General features: G+C 45.0%; 1 pseudogene; it reads right to left on the bottom strand.

Annotated features, from left to right (window-relative positions):
* Positions 1–259: 259 nt before the first annotated feature.
* On the bottom strand, positions 260–903 carry LOC115859891 (hypoxanthine-guanine phosphoribosyltransferase pseudogene; annotated as a pseudogene).
* Positions 904–6,716: the final 5,813 nt, after the last annotated feature.

Raw genomic sequence — 6,716 nt, 5'->3', positions numbered from 1 at the left:
TATAGATACAATTTCAATATTTTCATTCAGTGGTGGTGTGGTTTAAGAGACTTTTCATTCACAAGTCAAACAACAATCCGCCCAAAGGGAACTGACAGTCTGTAGGCTCATAGTACAGATAAAGAGTTAGGGAATGCAGCAGCTGACATTTCTAAACTACAAAACAGATAAAATTCTTAGAAGATACTTGCAATAAGCTCTACTAAGCAGCTGGCCACAGGACTAGAACATCTGACAATTTTCCTGGTGATTTCAACGGGACTCCAGATGTTTCCAAATTCAACTTGAACTCTTATCTTAGGCTTTGTATGTTGCTTTTCCAGTGTCGCTAATGACACAAACACGATTCAAATCCCTGAAGTATTTATTATAGTCAAGGGCATATCCTACAACAAACTTGTCTGGAATTTCAAATCCAACAAAGTCTGGTCTATATCCAACACTTTGAGGGGTCCTTTTCACCAGCACACTTGCAACCTTGACCATCTTTGGATCACGCTGCTTGGCCAAGGAAAGCAAGGTTTGCGTTGTTTTGCCAGTGTCAATTATATCTTCAACAGTCAAGACATTCTTTCCAGTGAAAGTTGAGAGATCATCTCCACCAATTACTTTTATGTCACCTGTTGACTGGTCATGACAGTAGCTTTTCAGTCTGATAAAATCTACCGTCATAGGTATAGAGCTATCACTATTTCTGTTCAGTGCTTTGATGTAATCCAGCAGGTCAGCAAAGAATTTATAGCTCTCCTTGAGCACACAAAGGGCCAGGATGTGACGGCCTCCCATCTCCTTCATCACATCTCGAGCTAGCCATTCGGTCCTGTCTATAATTAGTCCATGAGGAATAAATACCTTTTCCAAATCCTCAGCATAATGATTAGGTATACAAAATAAATCTAGGTCATAACCTGGTTCATCACCACTAATCACGATGCTGGGGCTGTGGTCGCCATAACGGAGCCGGCTGCGTGTGGGCTGAGGGCAGTCTCCAGTGGTTTCTCTTTGAGTAAACTATTGTTGAGATACAGTAAGTCCCCCACATGGGAACATTCAAGTTGTAAACTTTCAAAGATGCGAACATGCATTTGCATGTCCAATCAGGTAAGCTAGTTCACGTGTCTGGCATACATTGTCACGTGCGTGCATCCTCCACGAGGGGTTGTGCTTTTGTGCACTTTACTGTCATCTATGACAAGAAAAAAAGAGCTACTACCCAGACATCACTGGATCGTTTTTTCAAGAGATAGAATTGATCCAGCAAGGAACCAGAACCTGTGCCATCAGTGTCAGGCGTGAGTGAAATACAGCTTGCCCTCGGTCTCCTATTGCTGACGGTCCTTCAGCTCTACCATCTCCCACCTCCTCTCCCTCCTCCAGTCAGTAACTCTTCTTGCCTGTTCACTCGATGCCAGCCCCTGTATGCCAGCTGTTGTACTGTACCACTGTACTTCTTGAGGTACTGTACTGTAAGATTAAAAATGTTTTCTTTATTTTGTGTGTGTGTTTGTTTTTTATGTATTATTTGTGTGAAAAGTATTATAAACCTGTTGTAGTACAGTACTATGTAGCCGATTGTGTTAGCTGGGTACCTAGGCTAACTTTGCTGGACTTACGAACAAATTGGACTTAGGAACACGTTCTCGGCATGGAACTCGTTCGTATGTGGGGTACTTACTGTATTAGAAACCCTGTCTGCCCCCAGAGCCACCACCTGCCAGTAGTGAGCTCCACGACCCAGTGGTGGTCTGGCAGCTCCTGGGGCATCCCTGGTCGGGGTGGAAGCCTGTCTAGTTTCAGGCTGCCCCAGGGTACCCACATCAAGCTGTAACCTGGCTCCAGACTGAGTTTCCCTTCAGTTTTTCCCTCCAGTCATCCCCACGGACTCCTGGACATCCCTGGATTAAGGGTCCCAGGGAATGGTGAGGACAGTGTCTTGTTTGGGTCGCCCTCCGCGCCTCCCCCACGATGCAGTGCCTCACTGTCCAGGATGTCTCCTCGCCCACAGCCATAACTACCAGCTCTGGGACTTCTGTTGCCTCTGCTTGCCCTGGCTGTGTTCTCTCTGGCAGAGCCAGCTGTGGAGCTAGCAAAGCCCTGAGTGAAAGACACGCTTGATCTTTTTGCAGTCCCTTCTCCTCCACTTATAGGTATACCTTTTACAAAACTTGAACTCTTGTGGGTGGGCCTTGGGACAGTGTCACATTTCAGAAGCACAGGACAATAGCCAAAATAGATTAAAAGGAATGTCTTTGCTCATCCCTCATGCAAGTCATTATGGAAGCTAGACAAAGATTGGAACTCATAAACATTTACTACATTTTCGTTTCCGTCTCCTTTGCTCAGAGGTGCTCTGAGAGGCTCTCCTCCTATCCCTGAAGAAAACTCCTCTACTCTCTGCCTCCACCTCCATTCTCCTCCTCCCCCAGAACTGGGTTATATAGCTTGACTTAGCTTCTCTCCCAGCAACAAGGATCCTTCCTCTTTGGAAGTGGGGGAGAAGTCAGGAGTGTACAATTAAAGAAGTCTTTTTATATGTTGGGAGAGAGGGAGTAGTGAGTACTTACACAGAAATCAGCTCTGGTCCATCACGTAGTTTTCAGAATAGGCATAGCCTCATGATTTTATTCTTAGTCACTAACCACTAGAAACACGTTCCTGCTGATCTTATGATGTTTAAAGTGTCATGTTAACGATTACCATCCCAGCTTGGTAACTGAGCCAGCTGGCTGGTGAAAAGCAATAGCTCTGTGCTTAAGACTGGCTCAGGAACAGGATTCTGATGAGTTCTAGTTGGTCAGTTTTATCTGGTAGAGGTAGGGAAGGCTGCAACTGCATCATGGCTCTACCTTGTGTGGCAGAGCCTGTTCACCCATTCATTCATTCACTCATTCATTTATTCAACCAACCAAGATTTTTCTGTGCAGCCATTACTAGTCCAGCTCTGTGCTACATACAGAAGAGAGAGACGAATAAGTCTCAACCTTCACCTAAGGAGCACACCTCAAACTGGGGAGACAATCAGGCGACCTCATCAATCATAACACAGTTTGGTGGTGTAACGGCAGACAGAGAAGCAGGAACCAAAGGGTCACTGGGACAGAACAGCTAACTCTGATGTGGGATAGAGATGGATCAGTCTAAGAAGCCTTCTCAGAGGAGGTGATATTTGAGCTGGGTCAAAAGAAAAAGTAGAAGCACTTCAGATGAAGAATGAAGTACCAGCATTTCAGGAAGAAGGCACAGAACAGGCAATGCCACAGTTACATGAAAGGGGATCCTAAGTTTGGGCAAGAATGAAAAGCTTAGAATAGCTGGACACAGAGTAGTGGGAGGGATACTGGGAAGTAGGTGGGGGCAGAATGTGAAGGACCTTGGAAAGTTTTAAAAAAATATTGGAGGAAAATAGAAAAGATTAAAAATTACCTATACTCCCCATCCTTTATTAATGTTATAGAAAGTATGACACAATGGAAATTTCCTCTTTGCCCATCCAAAATCACCATACCAAGGAAACCTCTGCTAATAGTTTAATAAATGTCCTCCCTTTTTCCTAAATTTATGCAGGTATTTTTATGTATACAAATTTAAATCACATTTTAAAAGATCCTATACGTATTGACCTGCATTTTTCCCCCAGTTAGTAACATAGGAGATATGTTTACGGATCAATTTATATAGAACTATTTTGTTGTTTTTAATAGGCAATGAGGAACCAGTGAAGGACTCTAAGTTTGGGAGTGAGTGGGTCAGATCTGTTTTATGTGGAGGCTGGATGAGAGAGAAGAGGCCAGGAAGCCCACTCAGGAAGGGTAAGGATGAGAACCCCACTGAAAAGGGCACAAAGATGAGATGTAAGAGAGGTTTCTGAGGTAAAATAGGCAGGTTGTGGTGACCAGTGTCGGCTGGGTTGTGAGAAAGCCTTGGTGAAGTTTCATTTTGTTATACATAATAGAAGCTACTAGAAGTAGCTTCAGAAGAAACATTTTAAAAGGAGGATTCAAGGGCAAGAGCTACAACCAGGCCTGAGGGGGCTTGGAATCCAGAAACAGAAAACTATCATGGGTCGAGATCACTGTCTACTCTTTCTAGAGCGAGGGTTTCTCATTCCAGTTTCTCTCTGAAGGTCCACCTCATCATCCTTTGTGTCTGCTTCTCCGTGCACTTGTGCCTAGCTGCACTTAGGAGGGTCTGCAGAGCACGCTGTACTACAGACAGATCAGGGGTGTGTGTGTGTGTGTGTTTGTGTGTGCGCGCGCGCGCGCGCGCGCGCACGCCCGTGTGTGTGTGCTTTTAGAATTCCCTGGGCAATATCAACACAGAGCAAAGGTGAATAACCCATAGTAGTGGGACTTGTTCCGTGTCTCTGAGGCCCATTCCAAATTCCCAGGAAAGGTTGTGATTGGCCCAGCCAGGTCAGGTGTTTGCTTTGGTCCAATCAACTGTGTTCATGGTGGAGCACAGGTCAGAATAACCAGGTTAAGTCAGTCAGGGACAAGGAAGTGGAGGGGGAGGCAGGAGAGCCCATGACTTCCAGATTTTGTGGTTCCACACGACACAGGCAAATCAGATTTCACGTTCACCTCTTGCTCCTTCCCCTGGGGACAAAGCCTTTGCCTGAGTGTACTGAGTATTTTGTGTCACTGGCACGGGTGCCATTACCGTCTCTGCCTGAAAGGACAAAGGGAATAACTTAGTCCCTCGGCTTCCGCCGCTGGGGCTGCCGGGCCGCCCTCCTCCCAGGAGCAGCGCGGCCTGACTGCTCGGGGCTCAGGGCCGGCTGAGCAAGGCCTGGTGGCACAAAGTACGTCTCCCCGGAAGTAGAAGCGGAAGCAAACAGCTGTGAAATGATGCTTCATTGCAATCAGCTTCTTGCTTGTCATTAGGATGAATAACTGTAGGTAGACTGTGGCTTCATATTTCCCTCCGAGCCGGGAAAGAGCTGACCAGTGGGAGGCAAGCCTCTCGAGCTGGCAGCAGGCAGCAGGCTGCGCCTTCCCCGCTATTTACCTGCGTCGTCAGGCCGCTCCTCCCACCCCTCAAGCCTTCTCCCTGAATGCAGAACTCCTCACCCCCGCTTCCCCCTTCCTGGGAGGAAGGGGCACTTGGTGGCGTGTGAGGGAACTTCTTAGCCCAACCGCAAGTGATTTCTGTTTCCTGCTCCTCCAACTCAAAGTCACACTCCTCCCCGGGGTCGTGGGTCCTAAAATACTTACAAACCTCAAGACCAGCCCACGCACGGGTGGCTTTGAAGCCAATAGCCTCTGTTTTTCGGTCCTGCAAGGTCTTATCTTGCCTTTCAATATCCTACTCTTGACTTTTCAACCGTGTTTCTATACTTCTGCCAACTCCGTAATTTATGGATGTGTTTGAGTGATTTTCTTCAGGTTTCATTTTACATCTCTGGAAAAGCTAAGGGGGTTATATTTTTATGCCAAGACAGAGGACTTGCTTGAGACTCAGCAGGCCTTAAGACAAGCCCCAGATCTGCTAATTACTAGTTTTGTAACCTCTGGCAGATGACTTCAGTTCCCTCCCCCATTCTCCCATGGCTATGTTTATACGTCTATTATTATATGTATCACTTCTCTGTGCTCCCTAGGAGATTCTGAACTTCTCAAGACTAAGCTTTTATCTGTCTGGGTAACAACCACAATAACTAGTACAGTGCCTGACACATAGCAGATGTCCAGAAAAACTCAAATGTAACCTCTAGAAGTCTATAAAATTGAGATAATTATACCAAATTATAAACATTAAATGAGGCAATTCATGTGATTTATAAACGATAAAGAATTATAATACATATGTCTAAAAGTTATAACAAAGCCATTATAAAATTTGTACAGCTTTTAAAAATATGCTTCTATCAAATTCGTCTTATTTCATATTTGAAAAGCTTAGGGTAAAGGATTGATGAGGAAAAGCTAAGGTTTCTCATTTACAGTGACTTTATTAATCACATGACTTATTCTGTCTCTATCATAAGCCTCTGTTCTCACATGTGGTGTTTTTGGTTTTGTTTTCTTTTGTTTTCATTCAGTGAGTTACGTTGTTTAATGGTTGATACATTTGGTATAAAGGATGATAACTGTAACCCAGGGTTTCTCAACCTCTGCACTATTGACATTTTGGGCCAAATAATTCTTTGTTGGGGGTTGGGAGCTGTTCTGTGCATTGTAGGATATTTAGCAGCACTGCAGCTCCCCTCAACCCACCAGATGCCAGTATCACCCTCCCCCCCACCAAGGTAACACCCAAAAAAGTCAAATGTCCCCTGGAAGGAGAGAGGGGGCAAAATTGCCCCCATCCCTTCTATTGCTCTGAAGTTTTGACTCATGCTTTTTTTCTCTTGCATCTTTAAGTATTAACTTTCTCAATATTTGAAATGTATGAACTCATGTCTCTTAAGTGCTGCAAAATAAGACCAGTCTGAGTCCTACTCAAAGCATGTTTCACTGACTTGGATTTGAAGGTACTCATGTCCTTCAACACATTCGATTAGTCAGAGAGAATTTCCTAGCTTGCCAGAGAAATTCCCTCTTTCTCCCTTATTCTTCTTCCATACTCGGGGTTGGTACAGCCTTAATATCTATCCCTTACACCAAGACTTTGAAGACCAATCCTACAATTCCATCACCATTTCTTCTAAGAAGCAAGTAAGCTTCTTACTCCTAGGGCCTGTGATGGCCTGACTTCTCAGAGTTCCCCCAAGCAGA

This window comes from Globicephala melas, chromosome 1 (assembly GCF_963455315.2).
Source record: "Globicephala melas chromosome 1, mGloMel1.2, whole genome shotgun sequence".
Taxonomy (NCBI): domain Eukaryota; kingdom Metazoa; phylum Chordata; class Mammalia; order Artiodactyla; family Delphinidae; genus Globicephala; species Globicephala melas.
The sequence above is the reverse complement of the archived record's forward strand: the minus strand, read 5'-3'. Positions and strand labels throughout refer to the sequence as shown.